General features: G+C 36.6%; 2 long non-coding RNA genes and 1 pseudogene across 4 annotated transcripts; 1 reads left to right on the plus strand and 2 right to left on the minus strand.

Annotated features, from left to right (window-relative positions):
• Nucleotides 1–1,549: 1,549 nt before the first annotated feature.
• On the plus strand, nucleotides 1,550–5,899 carry LOC113318799. 3 transcript variants are annotated; one of them, XR_003344822.1, is made up of 11 exons: nucleotides 1,550–1,811; nucleotides 1,937–1,991; nucleotides 2,647–2,905; nucleotides 3,004–3,642; nucleotides 3,891–3,937; nucleotides 4,084–4,280; nucleotides 4,601–4,673; nucleotides 4,751–4,962; nucleotides 5,042–5,112; nucleotides 5,202–5,311; nucleotides 5,422–5,899. It is a non-coding gene; the product is annotated as an uncharacterized LOC113318799 (long non-coding RNA). The 3 variants fall into 3 exon arrangements; XR_003344815.1 differs by having other exon boundaries at nucleotides 3,004–3,937; XR_003344833.1 differs by having other exon boundaries at nucleotides 3,078–3,937.
• Nucleotides 5,900–7,568: 1,669 nt separating this feature from the next.
• Nucleotides 7,569–8,879, minus strand: LOC113338428. Its single transcript, XR_003354780.1, has 2 exons — nucleotides 8,760–8,879; nucleotides 7,569–8,105 (listed from the first exon to the last, which is right to left on the minus strand). It is a non-coding gene; the product is annotated as an uncharacterized LOC113338428 (long non-coding RNA).
• Nucleotides 8,880–9,808: 929 nt separating this feature from the next.
• LOC113272076 lies at nucleotides 9,809–11,190 on the minus strand (annotated as a pseudogene).
• Nucleotides 11,191–18,712: the final 7,522 nt, after the last annotated feature.

An 18,712-nucleotide genomic window follows, 5' to 3' on the forward strand; every position in this document is an offset into this window, starting at 1 on the left:
TAGAGCAATTCTCAAAGTGATTGAAACTTTTCATGACTTTCGTCACTAGGTGAAGATAAACTTGATCAAAGAGAAACGTTTATCAACACACGATTTCGAGATAAAAGATAAGCAATGAATGCTCAGCTCGAAATGTCAAATGTGTATGATCTAGTCTATATAGCATACGACTTTTGTCTCATAAGAAGTAGGAGATAGAAGAGATAGACTTTTGAGTGATAGATAAGTTCAAGTCTCCACATACCTTTTTGTTTTATGAAATTTACTTATTTTTGTATTCCATCCCATGCCCAAGAACTTAACACTAGCATTAAGCAAACTAGGGCCCGAGAAATACTTTGCATCCATTGCCTTCGCCCATTGTGCATCCCCATTAGTGCATATCGTGCAAACTGCTCTAACCAAAAGAGGTTGATTTAGGATTTTCAAGTCTCTAAAACCCTGCCCACCAAGGTTTTTGTGCAAACTTACATTTTTCCAAAAAGTAAAGTAAGTACCTCTCGTCTCTTCAAAACCCCACCAAAATCTCTCTGTGCTCAGTCAATCTTCTTTATTATATATGCCGGGATTTGGAGACAACTAATTGAATGAGACGGAATAGTATTTGTAGTTGTCTTTATCATTAGACATTTTCCACATGGAGACATTGTCTTAAAATTCCATGCTGAGAGTCTGTATTTAACCCTGTCATATAAGTGAGAGAAGCATTGAACTTTATTTCTACCAATGATGAATAGGATGCCCATGTATCTCTCATTTGAGTTTATCCTCGGCACCTTTAATCTTCTTGTTAAAATTATGCAAAAACGATGTGGAACATTTACGCTGAAATGCACACTTAACTTATTGAAATTTACCATCTGACCAAAAGCACTACCAAAATCTTCAACAATTTTTAGCACGTTATTGACATTATGAAGATCTGCATTTATGAAAAATAAGCAATCATCGGTAAAAAACAAATGAGAGATCACTACACCATATGGACTGATTTGAAACATATTGATTTTTGGGTTCGAGACACATATAAAGGTCTTTAGTGCTTCCACTCTTATAAGAGTCTCAAATCAACTATACGAGTTGCTTTAATTCTAATTTTTCAACCACTCTTATGTGTGTCTCGAAATATTGCATAGGTGTCTCGAAAATACATAATTATACATTTATAACTTTAATATATATTTAATTTATTATAAATTTAATATAAATTTTTTATTATTATTATTAGCTTTTTAATTTCTATCTTATTTCCCCCCAAAACCAAACTTTCCCACCAAAAATTCCTTCCCACACATTAATTTTGCCCCTCAGTTTTCCCTTCACATGTTTATCTCACACCAAAATAATTTGAATTAAAATTCAATCATCAATCATTCACTTCCCCCATTTGTTTCTAGTTTCCCACCATTTATTTCCAACTCCCACCAAAAGCAAAAATATCTCCCTACTAAAATATATTTCTTTCAAGACAAAAAGAAAAAAGAAAAAACGTTTTTTTTCCCATTCCTTATATATTCTCTTCTCTTTCCTTTTTTTATCTTCGGTTTCGGTTCTCTCTACACTTTCTTTCTCTTCCTCTCCAGTGGTTACGAGTAACCAAAAAATCCAGAGAGAAACCAAAAATTCAGAAAGAGATTCAGAGATATCCAGAGATCAACTACTCTAGATTGATTGAAAAACTACAAATTAATTTTGATTTTGTAAACCTAAAGTGATTGAAAACCCACTTTATAGAAATCTAGATATTGATTTTCAACTCTTAGAAGAAGAAGATTGAAGTCGCAGAATCAATTTCTTAGAAGTTCTATCAGGTATTAAAAACCCTTATTAGAGAAATCAAAATAACTTTGATTGGTTAACCATATTTTTTTTCTTTTTGAAATAAGTAAACCCTAGAAATTTGATTTCTTTCTTACGTTGTGTTTGACACTTTCAGAAGAAGATTGAAGTGCAAATATAGCAGTTTCAAGTACAAATTTTTGAAGATTCAGGTATAATTTCTAAACCTATTACTTGTTTGTTTCTCTATATATTTTGGTTCATTGTGATTTAAGTATGGGTCTGTCAGTTTTGCTGGTGGTTATATCATGTTGATCTTTAATAAGGGTTATGATTTTTCTCATGAAGATTGTTGTATCATGTTTTCCTGTATCATGTTAGAGGATTGTTATATCATGTTTTGCTGGGTATTTATTTTGATTTTCTTTTCATGAAGTGATATCTATTTGATATTTTTTTATTTTGTTTCTCACTGTCGATCTGTGGGTTTTGCTGGTTGTTGTAACATGTTTGATCAAAATAAAGGTTATCGATATGTTATGTGTTAATGACAAGCAAAACATAAGGGTTATCAGTGTGGTAGAGGATTGGTGTAACATGTTTTTCTTGTCATGACAACATACTTGATTTTTGATATGGTTTTTTGTCTTGTCTCTAAAGTGAGTATCATATTTTGATGCAAGCATTGAAACAACACTTAGATGATCTAAAATGGTTGTTATTTTTTGTTTTCTGAATGTGGTTATGTTCTCATTTTTTGAAAGTGGTTGTGTTGAATGTGAGAAGTTTAATGTTGATTGGTTCTTAACTTCTTATATTACTTGATTGTTTAATCATTTGACCAAGATTTCGCTAATTCTTTTGCAGTAGAATGGAATCAAGTCGAAGCGGTTCAAATCCGTCTCATTCAACTACTACGCCATCCCAGAAATATGTATCCAGCAAATCAAAAAAGCCGAAGTTTATCACTGTCAATTTTGTTGGTAAGGTCATAGGAGATTGGATTTCTATTGGGAAATTCGCCACTAGGGATGCAGAGCTCATACGGAGTCATGTTCCTATATCACACAAGGAGTGGAGGTGTGTGCCGGACAATTTTAAAGACGACGTGTGGACTGCTTTGAAGGTATAACACAAAATTACGTTACAATATTGTATGAATATGCGCAAGATAGATTAGATCGTATTAGTGACTATCTCTATTGATCTTAATGTGTATACCAGGGTGAATTTGGGTTCAATATGGACCCAGCATCCTGCTGGAAAATTGTTGAAGCATCATTTCCACTCTTTTACAGGCGATTCAAATATGAGTTTAGGCAGACATTAAAGCAACGAGTTTTTTCTCGTGACAAAGAAAGAAAAAGAGCAAGAAGTAAGGAAGGAGCTGACATACCCGAGGAGGTAGATGAAGAACCACTTCCTGAACTCACTCCAGAAATATGGGAAAGTGCAAGAGCAGATGTTCCACTTGGGATTGATCCATATATCTGAAAGGAATTTGTTGATTTGGAGAAGAATCCTGAAAAGGTAGCAAAGAATAAGGTGAATGCAGAAAGCAAAGCAAAGAAAACTATCCATCATACACTCAGCAGAAAGCAACCTATCCCTCAGATAGGTTGCAATCGATGCCAATCAGGGAGTAATATCTTCCTAGTTTGTATTCTTTTTTGTGTTCTTTTGCGCAACAATTATAGGTTCAACACAAGCATAGCAACCCCGTTTGCACTGATCAGTAGTATTTCCTTCTTTTTTTTTTGTTCTTTTTTGTTATTTGAACTCCATTTGTTTCTTTTGCGCAGCAAAGGACAGGTTCAAACTAGCACAGGGCAAGTTCCACTTGTTGCATCGAAGAATTTTCTTGTTAGTGTCCTTTTTTGTTTGTTTCATCCTTAGTAGTGTTGTCTAGCACATTGAGGATAGGATTTTTTGGGGTTTGTAACTGCCTATATTTACTCAATATAATATATCTTATTAATTTGACCAAAACCATTTTAACTCCGCCAGTGCTTGCATTTCTGGTCCCAAGCCTGGATAAAGGAGGAGGGAAAATGATTTATTTTTACTCAGTACTAACTACTTTGCTTTGCAACTTTTATTACTTGATTCAGCTGGTTGTGGACATTAAGGAGAGCTGCTCACAAGTGGTATTTTTCAGGTCAATTCAATCCTACACTTGTGTTCTTGCAGTCTGATTTCTCCAATTCGATCATACACAATGAAAGCTAGTCTTGAACTTTAATTTTCTATGTTTATGACCGAGTGATAAAGATATATTTATAACATCATAATCTGATCTGATAGGTTGGTGATCAGCATCGAGGGTATCTGTTGGAGCTGATGTTGACCAAAACCCGGTGTGCAGCTGGGGAAGGTAATACAGAATCATCTAGTGGAGAAAGCTCTGCGATGCTGTTAATGTGTAAATATTTGATGCGGTGTCCTATAACGCCTGGCCGAGATATTGTCATAGGATACTTCTTATGCTCAATGTTTTTTCGGTATGTGTATAGAAGTTGCTTTAATTTCTCTCAGTATGTGTCATACAGTTCCAATGCAGATGTGGTAGATTGTAGTGTTTAACTATCTTTGTGAAGTACACAATAATAGCTGGGGATTCATTGTCATATTTTGCCAATTATTCATGGATATCATATTACTATAGATAACCTCATTTTAAAGGAAGAAAATCTTAATTACCCTACTGATACTAGATAAATCGACTGATCACATGATAAGACTCTTAAAACGTTGATACTAGATTTGCTTTTCAGATTGTAACTGGGACACCTCTAATATTGATGCTAGATTTGTTTTTCAGATTATAACTGGTTCAAGTAGTTGTAAGGGAGATCTCGTTCATGGTTTAAAGATTGTTGGAACTACGCAATAAGGTGTGTCTTTGTTGTGTATAGAATTCCTCCTCAGTTTTGAGGGACAACTTTGACTAGGAATCATATTTTTTATCCAGGTGGTTCAAGAGGGTAAAAGGATGTGAGTCAACTGCAAGGCATGCTGCTTAGTTCCTGAAGAAGATCCTCACCATCAACCATGATGATCATAGTAAATTGAGCGACATTTCTTCCATTATTGATGCCCTTAAAAGCTCTCCTGTAGGATGAATCCTATATTAGAAGAAGCTTAAGTTCTTGGAATGGCTCTTAGGACCCCATGCTTGGACAGGTAGTCGCTGTTAGAGCTGTTTTGGGTGTTGTTATTGCTTTCGTTTCTCATATATTAATAAATGATGTTTCTTTTTCAGTGTCGAGTAAGCAGAAGCTCAGTGTACTGTAATGTTGTTGATATGGTTTGGTTCATAGAGTTACCAAATTGGTAACATTATAATCCTCATATCTTTGGTTTTGAACTTTGTTATGTGTTTGGTGTGTTACGCATATGACTTGTGAATGAAATGCTTATAGGGTCTGTCGCCAAAGAAGTAGTTAGGTGGGAAGTCGGATCACAGTAAATTCTTGGCACAAGGCAGTTATAAGTCAAGATTTTAGATAGAATTTGAGAGACATTATAGAAGGTGCCTCTAAATTTGTTACTTGTCTCAGTCTAATCTTGTTGAAATTATGATCTACATCAAGGGTGTCACTCATGTGTTGACATATTTTCATTTGATTTTGTTTTCGTCAGGTTACAAACAAAACGTAAAGGATGTCGTCCAAGGTGTTTTGTTCCCTGTAGCTGGTTTAGACAGGCAGTTGGCCTTGCGGGAGGCGCACGTGAGCTCGTAATTGTTCGAGACCTCAAACCTATTTTCGATATGTGAATCTTGTTGACTACCTTTCCAAGTTAAGTGTCATGTGAGATATGTTCCATCTGAATTATGAGTAGTGGGATTCAGCAAGTTGTGGGTAATTCCTTCCTTAATTTCCTGTAGAAATGTAGATGAAGTCCCATGATGTAGAATGAACAAGTTTATAGGAAGTAACATGTTATTCAGTACCAAAATATGCTCAACTTTGATCCAGAATTGTGGTGAGAGACTTGCAGTTCTAGGAAGCTATTTTTTGTTATAATTTTGAGTATCTTACATATGTAATTATAAATGAGATGGATCATGTTTGAATTGTGCTTTGATATTTCATATTTGATGGAAAATGGCAGTTCTTGCTGGGTGCCTGTGTTCAGGTGCAAAAATGAAATGTGCAGGTGCAGGAACTTTTGATTCTGGGAATTAATTTAGTTTTTTTTTAAAAAAAAGCTATTTTAATTTTGAGACGCATATAAGTGTACTAAATAAAAATAATGTGTTGCAAATGGAACTAAGCGACACGATATAAACGGATTTTAATTAATTTATACGTCGCCTTAATAAAGTGTCGCTACCTAATTTAAGAGACTCATAAAATCCATCGCTTAACTTAATTAAGAACATTTATAAGTGTCTCCTTAAGCGTCTCAAAGCATTCCAGACGCACAATTTGAGACCCTTATATGTGTCTTAAACTCTCAACAACGGATATAAGTGTCTCAAAACGGGGCAAAATGGTGTAGTGGATAGAGGGTGCACCATGGGAAATTTTAATTCCCTCAATCTGATTCATCTGTTCTGCATGATAAAGCTGTCGAGAAAACGCCTCCATCACAATAATGAATAGAGAGCTCCATTTAGAAGTATAGAAAATTTTGTATTGCTAAGACACTGCAATATAAGGTTATGGAATTCTGTACAAAAACCCATCTGTTCCATAACATCCAAGAGAAATGACCATTCAAGACGATCGAAAGCCTTTGACATATTTGGCTTCAAAGCTAAATGTTTTGATTTTCATTTTTATTTTTCATAGTATGAACTATTTCTTCAACCATCCTTTCAGGGGAGAGGAGTTTGAAACCAGACAGCTGATCCTCAACAATCTAATGGTCTCACTATAGTGTGACAATGTGAAAATTCTGGAAGCAGCCTCAGCTGAGGTCTCTTATAAGTGCAAAGAAAGTAGAATTTGGTTGTAGGAAACCCTAATTTCAAATTATGCATTTCCATCTTGAACTCTTCAAGTCGTATTCCTTTTTCTGAAAACTAGCTTGTACACGAACAATGCACTGCCATTGTCCGTCTATTTTGAATTTTGGGATTCACACTCCCTTACAGATATTTTGATGTATCTTGTGATGCAAAAATCAAACAATTGTAGGGTACATTCCTACAAGGTAATTCCATGTTTTATCAATTAAAAAAAAAGAAGATACAAACTCCATACTATAATTTCTCACAAGTAACAGTATCAATATATATAACTTTATGAGTTGTAAAGAATTAAATATTGCAGATGAAAAGGTTGTCTCAACTAGTACCAATTGAAATGCAAAAACAAAATTGAATAGTAGGCCAACTTCGGATGAATTTCGCCATCATAGTATATTCACATAAGGCGCGTCATACAAAAGTAAACTAGGTAAGATACAAAAGTGGATAACTTACAGAAAACTTCTCGTTACATCTGAATCTGACTTGTCATAACTGACTCAAAAAATATAAAAATACATACTAGTATTACATTACAGAAAGTTCTGAATCCAGTCGGATTTGTGTCCAACGAGTAAGGTACAAAACTATACCGGAGTTAGATACCTCCAAATCAAATATATGAGTTGATTGAGACACCAGAAAATTGACTTTGGAGTCTGACTCAGGTCTAATCAGATACCTAGTTGGATTCAGATTCAAACAAACACGGTTGATGCCTAGTTGGATTCAGATCCAAACAAACAGGTGTTAAGCCAATGTGTAAAACAAGTTCAAAATTGGGATTATTATGAAACACAAACATTAATGAATCACAAATGCAAAAAACTTTGTTTATTCTATTTGTTTTCACTTAAATTTTGTTCATACATTGAAACACCCAAAAAAACCAAAAGGAATATCAGAATATAGTTTATGTTTCACCTTTTTCTACTTAGTGTAGATATGGAGCTTGATGCATACCCATTTCTGAAATAGCTACCGTGGTTGGGTGGGATGTTGTAGTCTGCAGCACCCAAGTGCGACGAGGGATGATTGTTTGTGTGTCCTGGATATACATAGTGCATGTTTTCGTAGTTGTGGGGAGGACACCTATCAGGTACTGTAGCATAGAAGCTTTTGCCATTGATGTTAGAGACGCGGGGAGCAAAACCACCACCATTAGCACGGGGCCTCTTTGGCTGAGACTTTGCATCTTCAGCGGTTCAGCCACTCTCTTCTTATCATCTTTGCTTTCTCTAGTTGGAAGACCCGTTTCTGAAGAGGGTCAACTGGGTATTGCCCCTCGAGTTTCAATACACTTCACCACAACTTTCAGGGAAGTTAATTCCCAGTCGTTAACCTCATTCTGAAACACAGCAAGTTCATATGATTTCAGTTGTTTGTCATAATACAATAAAGCAGAATATGTAAACTAATACAGTACAGTTATTTAACGTTCCACCGTGCAAAAAACAGCTCTGACAGCTGCAGTTAAAAAGAAAAGAAGAAAAGAAAAGAAGAAAATGAAGAAGGAAACTAATTTGAAGTACTGATGAAGGATTAAGAAAGCTCTCTGCTCACATCAATTCAGAGACATACACGACACAGAGGAGTGCAGAAGGAAATCCAGAGTTGGTTTATAGTCCATTGAAACTCATTGCTTGACTTAACTCAAGATTGAAAAAATTCTATTGTGGCTGATCAAAGAAAAAAAAAATCTATTGTGGAAAAGCTATCTAAACTGAAGTTTGAGTGGCAAGTCTTACAATAAGAAGGATACTTAATGGAACATGAGGACCACAATAATATATAAACCAATGTTTTCATGTGAAAGAGCAGTATTAATATTAAGTTCCTGTACAGAATCTATTGGCAACTGAACTGATCTAAACTCCTAGTGCTTAGTGTAACGCATGATACATAAGTGAACATTATCTGACAAGAAAAACAAAAACAAATTCTGGTGAATTTAAAATGTTTATCAATCACATCAAGAATTCAATAATTGCATAGAGCTTACCAGAAGCATTAGCAGGTACGGTGCGAATCAAGGTATAAAAAAGGGTTAAGGCGAGGTAGAGGATTTCCTTTGGCAAGGCCTCGCATTGTTAGAAGAAAAAGCCAGAAAAATCAAATGAACATTACTTTATAAAGAACATAAGAACGTATTAAGACCCAAGTTATCAAATTAGTCTCGGCAAAACTTACTAATCTACTGCCCTAAATGATACTCCCTCCGTCCCGCTAATAAGTGACCTAGTGTATAACTAAATTTTGTTAATCTAGTTATACACTAAATTTAGTTATACACTAGGTCACTTATTAGTGGGACGGAGGTGGTATATGTCAAACGTTAATCTATGCACCCCACCCATGCATAGGTTAAAGATCCATTAATTATCTATTTGTACTGGTTTTGTAATTCTTGCATAATATCCTTGGCAAGTAACAGGTACTGTTGTTGGCAGGTATTATCTATTGAATTGGTTTTGGCCGGACAAAGCCTATTATCAAGGTTTTACATATCTCAATGCATAATATCCTTGGAAAGTAACAGGTATTATCCATCTGCAATATCCTTGCCAATCAGGAAAGATATTCTCACTTAGACTGACTAAAGTTCCCCACGTGTTGAATTCCCAATGTCAAGGAAGCAGCATAACGTGTAGGTCTAAATGTACTTTATAGCCATAAACCCAGTCTGAAACTAGTACAGTATGAAATGTTTATAGTTTCCAAAAATGAAGAAAAAGAGCAGGTATAATGATCAGAGATCTATAACAAGCATATCTTTGATTGGTTAAGATGGCTCTCCATGAAAATTTTAACAAGGTCAGTTACTTCCGTGAAAGATAACCAAATGTTGACACAATGACGCAGCAAAATTCAATAAATGAAGCGCCTATTTACAGAAATTAAAAGCACACATGCTAAAAGATGTAGAATAAATCACCAACCTGGCATTTTTCCTGATAGTCCTAGTAAACGGCAAAGATCAGCTGTTGACGACAACAAGATCATTATTCTTCCTCTTTGAAGTCCATAGCAGTATCAAAAAGTGGCCCGAAGTTGTAACAGAGCATGATCCTCCAACGAGTTTCCAATGTTTGCATCAACATCGAGGTCATCTGACTTTGGTTTCCCCTCCTGGGCGATAGCCTTGGCGTGTTCCTTAATCTTCCTCACGAATTGTAGCTAGATTCTTGGGGTTATCTGAAAGATATTTATGAAGCCCTTTCGAGTCCATCTCTTCACATAATTTGGCCAACTCTGGAAGTGGTTTGACATCCATAGTTTCATTGTCGGAAATCTTATTCATTTCTTCTGAATCAATGGCAGCAACCTTCACACCAGAGGGGTTATCTTCCACAGTTAAATGAGACTCACTGCTATCCTCATCTTTAACAACAGTAGGTTTGACAGATGACGTCCTGTATTACTTAATAGCATCCCCGATAACAAAGAAGGCAGCATCTCTCTTCTCTCCGAGCTTCTCCAACAAAGTGTGTTCCTTGGCCTTAACTGCAGCATCTCTCTTCTCCACTAATTCCCGTGCCTCAGATGCCTTATTAATAAATTCCTTTTCCTCTCCCAAATCATCAAACCTTCTCTTCAAAGACCTCTCAAGCCCATGGAAGTATGCCTCGAGCTCTTTCCATTTAGGTTTGAGTATACAGCTTGGTGGTTTTCAAGCTCCGCAAATGCTTGTTGAAGCTGTTGTATTTTAGTTGTCATGGAAGCTAGAAGTGTGGCAACTGATAGAGCATCTTCCGTGGTGTAGAATCCCTGACAGCAATGGAAAAGAGATTGCATAAACAAACTGAATCAAGATTTGTTACTCGAGCACATAGTTACATGCTTGCATGGATGGTGTTGACAATGTTTCAACAATGATGGAATGACATGAAATTGCAGAAACTCATACATGCAAAACTGAGCTAAAGCTAAGATAACAATAAAATTCATGAGAGCATAATAAAGATTACATTTGAACCAAGAAATTCATGACAATTACTGCTTATTGAACAGTGCTTTGGCACGAGTTCTGAGAGTAGAAAGATACCCTTGAAAGCTTTTTCAAGTGTAAACAAGGTAAGATACAAGCCTACATTTTAAAATAACCAGAGTTTATGCATAGCCAGCAGATGTGCAACTCATTTTCACACAAGCCTACGTTCTAAAACAAGCACGGTTTTCTAATCAAAGAATCATAAACAACAAACAATTGGACAACATTCGAATCTCTATGCATTTGGGAGAAGAGAACCCAAAACACTTCATCAACTAGACCTCAGTGTATCTACGGTATGGAACAACATTTGGTCTCCAATTCCATGTAGACATTTTGTTTCTTAGTTGAATAGCAACACACATATAATCGGTTTTACAATACCCATGCATAAGAGTAGTACATATAAAGGCAATTTAGGTTGAATACCTGTCTGAGTCATTGTAGCTAACACATTAAAGGCAGCTTCAATCTCATCCTTGGATACACAATCCTTTAATCAGTGTAGTGAAACTGACTGTATCCTGATGATAACCTCTCTTAAAAATCTCTCCATGCAAACAAAACTCATGATTCATTTGTCCTAGTTTACAACGGCAATTAATTAAAATCCGAATGTATAGATACAAGGCTCTACCCCAACCAAATGACATTTGAATATCATCTTTGCTATTGCAATGCAACCGAGCATTTCCAATTCCCATCTTGGATAGTGTAGTGAATGATAGGTCATTAGGTTTGAAGATTTCATCGTTGAGAAAGAATTTCTACAGAAATTTTGAGATCTAAAAAATGAAACAAAGGAAGTTTGCTTCATAATCATACTTCCCAGACGGCTGAACTGACTGAAGATACGGGTACCTAGTGTGTTTTTTCTTTTATACGGGGATGGATGATCCAACGGTTATGGACGTTTCTAGGCTAATGGCTACCTAAATATAGAACGATTTTTTTTGGGGACTACTCAAAAAATGGGGGACTACTCTCAAGTTTGTAGGATGGTTATTGGTAGTAATTTCCAATCACCCCTTATCTATTTTTTTAAAAATACCTACTGTACCCTTAATGATTAATTTAGTTAGTGTGATGATTAATTAGTGTTAGTGTTATGATTAGTAACTGATTAATTAGTTATTAGTGAGTTATATTAGTAGGATTGTTTTGTTATAACATTATTATGGAGAGATAAGAAGAAGAAGGAGGAGGAGGAAATAGGAAGAAGAAGATGGGTGAACCGAATTTTTTTTTTTTTGAGTTTAGTAATTATGATTTGAGTGATTCATGTGATGATACTTCAGAATCAAAACCCCATTCACCTCATTGTGTATTTTTCAATACTTCTAATGATCCAAATATTAGTTATTTGTTAGATGATGAAAACTTTTTTCCCCAATCTCAAGCTAACCAAACAAATGATGGATTTCATCGGCCACAACCTGAAGATGAAACTATGGGTACTCAGGTATGCCTCATATTTAGTTAATGTAGCTTGAATTGTGCAAAAATTTGGCCAAACTCAAAATTTCTGGAAAAAATTCGGTAAGGTCAACCTAGTTCGGTAACCAAATTTAGCTTGTGAGGTAACTTAACCGTTCTTAATGTGTAGTTCGGTTATTAAATTGAGCAGACGCAGGTAACCGAACTACATGTTAATGGTGGTTTTTTAGAGTTCGGTTACAGTGCATTGTTCGGTTGAGTCGATATCGGCACTTTTGATACCGAACTTTTTGTTCGGTAAGGTCGCATAAAAATATAAATACAACGTTTATAACCGAACCTCTGAGTTCGGTTTAGTCGAGTTTTTCAGTTTCATTGCCGAACTTGTACATAGAAAATCTAAAGATCGAGTTTTGTAAGGCCCCAATTTATTTATGTAAACTACACTACCGAACTTTGTGTTCGGTAGGGTCGATAAAAAATTTTACATTACCGAACTTGTAAGGATTTTTTTATTGTATTGACGTTGTGCTATTACTTGTAGGTTCCATGTGATCCAATAGAACCAATGGAAAACCAACCTTCCCCAGTACGATGACACATCCCATCACTACATGAATGACTTGGTATTCCCAAATCCGGAAGATGCAAAGAGTTGGGCTAGACAACATGCACAAAAAGACATGTGCGTATTAGTATTGAATGGGAGAGAAAGCAAAACTCGGTTTGAAATGGTTTGTGAGAGAACCGGTGATCCCGATAAAATCCACAAGAGGAAGGGTTATGTTTATAAAGGAAAGACAAATAGGAAGAACATTCTCAAAGAAGATTAATTGCCCATTCAAGCTTCCATTTAATTACAACGAAGATAAGGGTGGATGGGTTCTCTACAGGGTTATGCAAGGTTGTCATAATCATCCTCGTCCGGAGCATCTTGAAGGACATTTCATGGCGGCAAAGCTAACTCCTAAAGAGATGGACAAAGTAGCTAAAATGAGGACAATGGGTATTTCACTGGTTCAAATACTCCAAATACTAAAGGAGTATAACAAGGAGAACCACTCATCTTTGTCCACAATTTACAATGCAATTAAGACAATTAGAAGGAAGGAATGGAGAGATAGACAAGTAATGCAACATTTTTTTTTGGCCCAAGAGAAAAACTACGCGGTTCAAAAGGATGTGGATTCGGAAGGAGAGATAACAGAACTCTTTATTGCGCATCCGACGAGTGTTCAATTGGCTCAATGATTTCATCAAGTTCTAATAATTGATTGCACTTATAAGACGAACAAGTACGAGATGCCCATTGTTGAATATTGTTGGGCGTACTTCGACGAAGTCACCGTCTACCGTGGCGTTTTGTTTCTTAAGAGATGAGCAAGAACCTAGTTTCATTTGGGTACCAAAACAAGTTAAGGCAATCTTCCGAGGTGATGATATTCTCGGGGTTATAGTGACGGATAATGATGTCGCATTGATGAATGCAATTGAGGAAGTGTTCCCAATAGCACATAATATGCTTGTACGTTCCATATATGTGTAATTTGATGAATAGGTGCAATCCAATAATTTGTCCACCCAAGAAAATAGGATATGAAGAAATTAAGATGCTACCGGAAAAAAAATCGAGCGGATGCAAAAGAGAAAGTTGAAAAACAATACGATATAAATTACGCTAAATGGGTTGCATTCAAAGGTGAATGGGAATCATTTTGTTGGTCCCTTACCGAGGAAGAGTATTATCTAAATCTTGCGGAGTTTATCGCCCATTGGGATACTCCCGATTACCCCGGTGTTGGATCGTATGTTCTTCACCAATGGTTAGAACCACACAAAGAGAGGTTTGTTTATGCCTATACCAACCAATATAAACACTTGGGAAATCAAGCAAAAAGTTTAGTAGAGTCGGCTCACCACCGGTTGAAGAAGAATTTCTTTGGATGTGTTGATAACTTCGTTACTGTGTGGAATGCTATGAAAGATTATTTCAAGCGTGACATTGATATAATTAGAGAGAAGTTCCAAAAAAGTCGTATATTCAAAATGAACGGAAAATATGCCGACCACACATTGTTCAAGGGGATCCATTACAACGTATCTCGGCAATGTATGAAGTTGTTGATTATAGAAGTCGAGTTGATTGATAAGTGGAAAACCAAGGCGGATGAGGTGTGTGTATGTAACATGAAGAAGTATATGGGACTCCCTTGTCGCCATATGATAATCAACTACGAGCATGACGTAATCCCTTTAAACGACATTGATCCATTTTGGAAGCATCTAAGTTTCATCCCTCCTCCAAAGGGAGAAGAAGCCGGAGAAGAGTTTGGTGATAATGAGATGGGTAGAACCGTACTAGAGATGTATCGTGGCATGAACAACCTCCAAAAACAAATCTTTTGGGATGACATGAGGAAAATTATATATCCACAAACGCAAGAGAATGTCTATGAACCGGAAAAAGGGAAACCGAACGGTAGACCAAGCAAGAGAGAAACTAACAAGCAACTACGAGAATATGCAAAGGTGTTATGTAAGAAGAAAAGTGAGAAAAATGCAAATACTAGAGATCCTTGTGGCCATGAATATACCGCGGCAATGTACTTGGAGAAAACCAAGAAACAGGGTAAGAGTATTAAGGAGAAAGGCGAAACAAGTGAGCGAGATTTGAAGAAAAAGGGTCCAATGTGTCCATCACAACCAATCCAACCATCTTCCGGCGACGTGAAGCTTAAGTCTCCAATGTGCCTCATCCAACCATCTTCCCTAGACGTAAAGCTTGAGGCTCCAAATAAAGACTATTTGAATGAGCTACCTCTATACATTAGAGAATACGTTATATCCACCGACGACGTTCCTCCGAAGGGTAATTGTGGTTTTCATGTTGTCAATCAACAACTTGGGCCTTTCATCGAAGGTTCCAAGCGAAATAATGGGTGTGAAATCACTCATATAAGGCGAAGGTTGTTTTCCAAACTAAAAGAGAATCCGTCCTTTTACAAGACAATGTTGTGCGATGGGGAGGGTAGTCTCAATGAGCAATTTGTTAGGTCTCAACTTCGTCTTCATGGGGCGCATCCGATGACATCGGATAATTGGATAAGCATGCCTATATGTGGACACTTAATCGCCGAGGCATTCAATTGTGTGGTTCATTATTTCTCAAAATATGCTAGTCTCACCTTCACCTTGAAAACAACTGTATGTGTCTAGCAACTAAAACGAAGGAGATGTGTGATGGCATTGATTAACAACAACCACTTTATAGGCCTCCGGTTAAAACCCGATTGTCCATTGCCTCCAATATGTGGTACCTCTTATCGACCTGCATTTAACCGGATAGAATGTTGGGTCGGTGTATCATGTATGAGCCTAACATAGAGATGTGGAATGCTTTGAAGAAGTCGGAAGAAATTGTACATGAAGGTCAAATTTCACTTGTGGATGATTAAATGACACATGTAATGGAACTAAGTAGGATTATTAATGGAATACTATGTTTTTTGAAAAGTGGTATTAATATTTGAGAAAATGTTAGTATTTTATGTAGTTTCCAGATACTAGTTCGGTTGGAATATTTTAATACAGAGCTTGCCGAACTACATGTTCGGTTAGCTGCCCAAACTTTACCAGGTTACCGAATTCTAGTTCAGAAGCCTAACATTTTAACTGCTGAATTTGACATTGAAGTTCGGTTAGGACTGAAACTACAGGACAATGCCGAACTGTACGAGACAGAAGTTCGGTTGGGAAATGAAATTACAGGATAATGCCGAACTATACGAGACACAAGTTCGGTTAGGATATGTAATTATAGGACTCTGCCGAACTTTTACAGGACTTTCCAAAATAAAATTACGTACCATCTAATATCCGAAACGCGTTATGAAAAAGTCTTTATGGAGGCGGAAATGATATTCATATTTGAAATCCTTTCTCTTCCATCTTCGCCATTCGTTTTTTGATGTTAAAATGATTTCGTCGAATCCTTCACCCCTTACTCGATACCGCCTTACAATACGAAATAAAGCCATAAATTCCACAACTCTATCTCTAATCTTTCCAAATCGAATGAACAAAGCTAGATGATCACGGTTATAAGGGTTTTTTGTGTCGGAGATGAATTTCTCATGAATTTTCCCCCAATAACTTTGACTCATAATACCATTCATTCTTCGTTCTTCACCCCTCTTTGGATAGTATAATATGTATTTTCTGCAAAGAGAAAGATATTCATATAGAGTAAATTTAGGAGTAGTACCTGCCATTTGTAGGAAATTTTGTAACAAAATGTTAACTATGAAACACCATATACTTACCACTTGGGTGTATAACGGCTATAAAATTATCCGTTACTCGATATATAGTACATAAATTTAGAATTATGTACTATATTTGTTTCATTTAAAGGGCATTTAAATTTCAAAATTACAAGTTCGGTTAGGAGAGAAAAACTTGCGATCCAACCGAACTCATAGTTTGGTTACATGACAAATACAAGTGGTCACCGAACTATTTTGTGGATGCTCACATCCAAACTAAGCATATATACGATTCCAAAAACACTCCAAAACAAACATAAGAGTTGGTCTGTGTGATTTCTGCATTAAGAGAATGAGTTTTCCAACATGTGCAATGGAAAAAATTTGAATTTCCAGAGAAGATTTCGGTGACCTAAGAAATAATGATCTGCTAGCCGAACTGAGAGTTAGGTTACAAGACAAATACAAGTGGTCACCGAACTTTTTGGTGGACGCTCACAGCCAAACTAAGCATATATACGATTCCAAAAACACTCCAAAACCAACCTAAGAGTTGGTTTGTGTGATTTCTGCATCAAGAGAATGAGTTTTCCAACATGTGTAATGGAAAAAATTTGTGTATCTAGAGAAGATTTCGGTGACCTAAGAAATAATGGTCTGCTAACCGAACTGTGAGTTCGGTTACAAGACAAATAAAAGTGGTCACCGAACTTTTTGGTGGACGCTCACAGCCAAACTAAGCATATATACGATTCCAAAAACACTCCAAAACAAACCTAAGAGTTGTTCTATGTGATTTCTGCATCAATAGAATGAGTTTTCCAACATGTGCAATGGCAAAAATTTGAGTCTCCAGAGAACATTTCGGTGACCTAGGAAATAATGGTCTTTTAACCGAACTGCGAGTTCGGTTACAAGACAAATACAGTTTTGGTAACCGAACTAATATCATATGTGTGAAGGCTAACTGCTTCAGCCTACAGGAAAGTTCGGCGACCCGTGAAATGTTGCGAGCCAACCGAACTATGACTTCGGCAACCTGGTAGAATTTCACCAGGTAACCGAAAAAAGAGTTCGGTGACCATTAGTTTATCACAGGTAATCGAACTTCCAGTTTGGTTGCAAACTTAAAAATTGCAGGGCACCGAAAACATATTGTATTTCAACATTTCAGTCTTATAACATTGAAAACACAAACCCAATAAAAATTGAAAACACAAACAACGTTCTAAAACAAATATAAAAGTGTTATGCATACCAAACTACGAAATCCTCAAGTAATTGTTTAAAACGCACAAATATATCAAATTAAACCATACGAAGAAATCACACCATATGAAGTTCCATAACTAATATGTCTTTTGAAACTAAAATCATACGAAATCACTAACGACCAGTTTTATGACCCCTCTTGCCACCTTCTTGTTTACCACTAGGTTTAGGTCGATCTTCCTCATCACTTGTGGTATCATCTCCTTGACCAGTTTCCTCCACAGCGCGACTTGAACCTTCTCCTTGTTGTCGACCCCTTTTACCACCTCCTTGTTTAGCACGAGTTTTAGGTCGAACTTCTGATGAGTGCTAAAAAGTGCATATTTCTATATATTTTTCTTGGCATTTAACTCATCTTTTGTGCATTAATTCTACATTTTATCCCATATTCTGTATTTTCATTGTTTTCAAGAATAAATATTTTTCTTACTTAATTTTGCATTTTTAGGTAATAAATAAAGTTTGGATGAATAGCAGAGCAGAAAAGTAGTGAAAAGCCGGGAGAAATTACGCAAGGAAGCCGCGAAGAATGTTGTGCACAAGACCAAAAGGCTAGCAATGGGCTTAACAAGGAAGAGATTGTTCTCACAAGAAGAAATGGGCTCAGAATTATCCCAAGCCCAACTTATCTCCCAAGCCAAATAACAAGACCCAAAGCCCATTCTCCTGTAGCCGTCAGATTGGATCCATCTACATCCAATGGTCGCAGCATCGTCAGTGCATCGAGGTCTGAAGATCCTGCTTCACACTACAGCACCTAACTCCATCTGGTGCCGTTAAATTCGTTGTATCTCGCAATCCAACGGTCGCTTAATCCAGTATCATTGACGCCGTTCGATTCCTTCCAAATTCCACCATCCACCGCTCAGCTTTTCCGAACATCGAACTCGATGATCTCGCTACACACCATAGTGACCGAACCCTATGACCTAGCCAAACAGCCCCTTCTTCCCATTCTATCGACCTCCTCCTTCTTCTCCACCCTATTTG

This window comes from Papaver somniferum, chromosome 1 (genome assembly GCF_003573695.1).
Source record: "Papaver somniferum cultivar HN1 chromosome 1, ASM357369v1, whole genome shotgun sequence".
Lineage (NCBI taxonomy): Eukaryota > Viridiplantae > Streptophyta > Magnoliopsida > Ranunculales > Papaveraceae > Papaver > Papaver somniferum.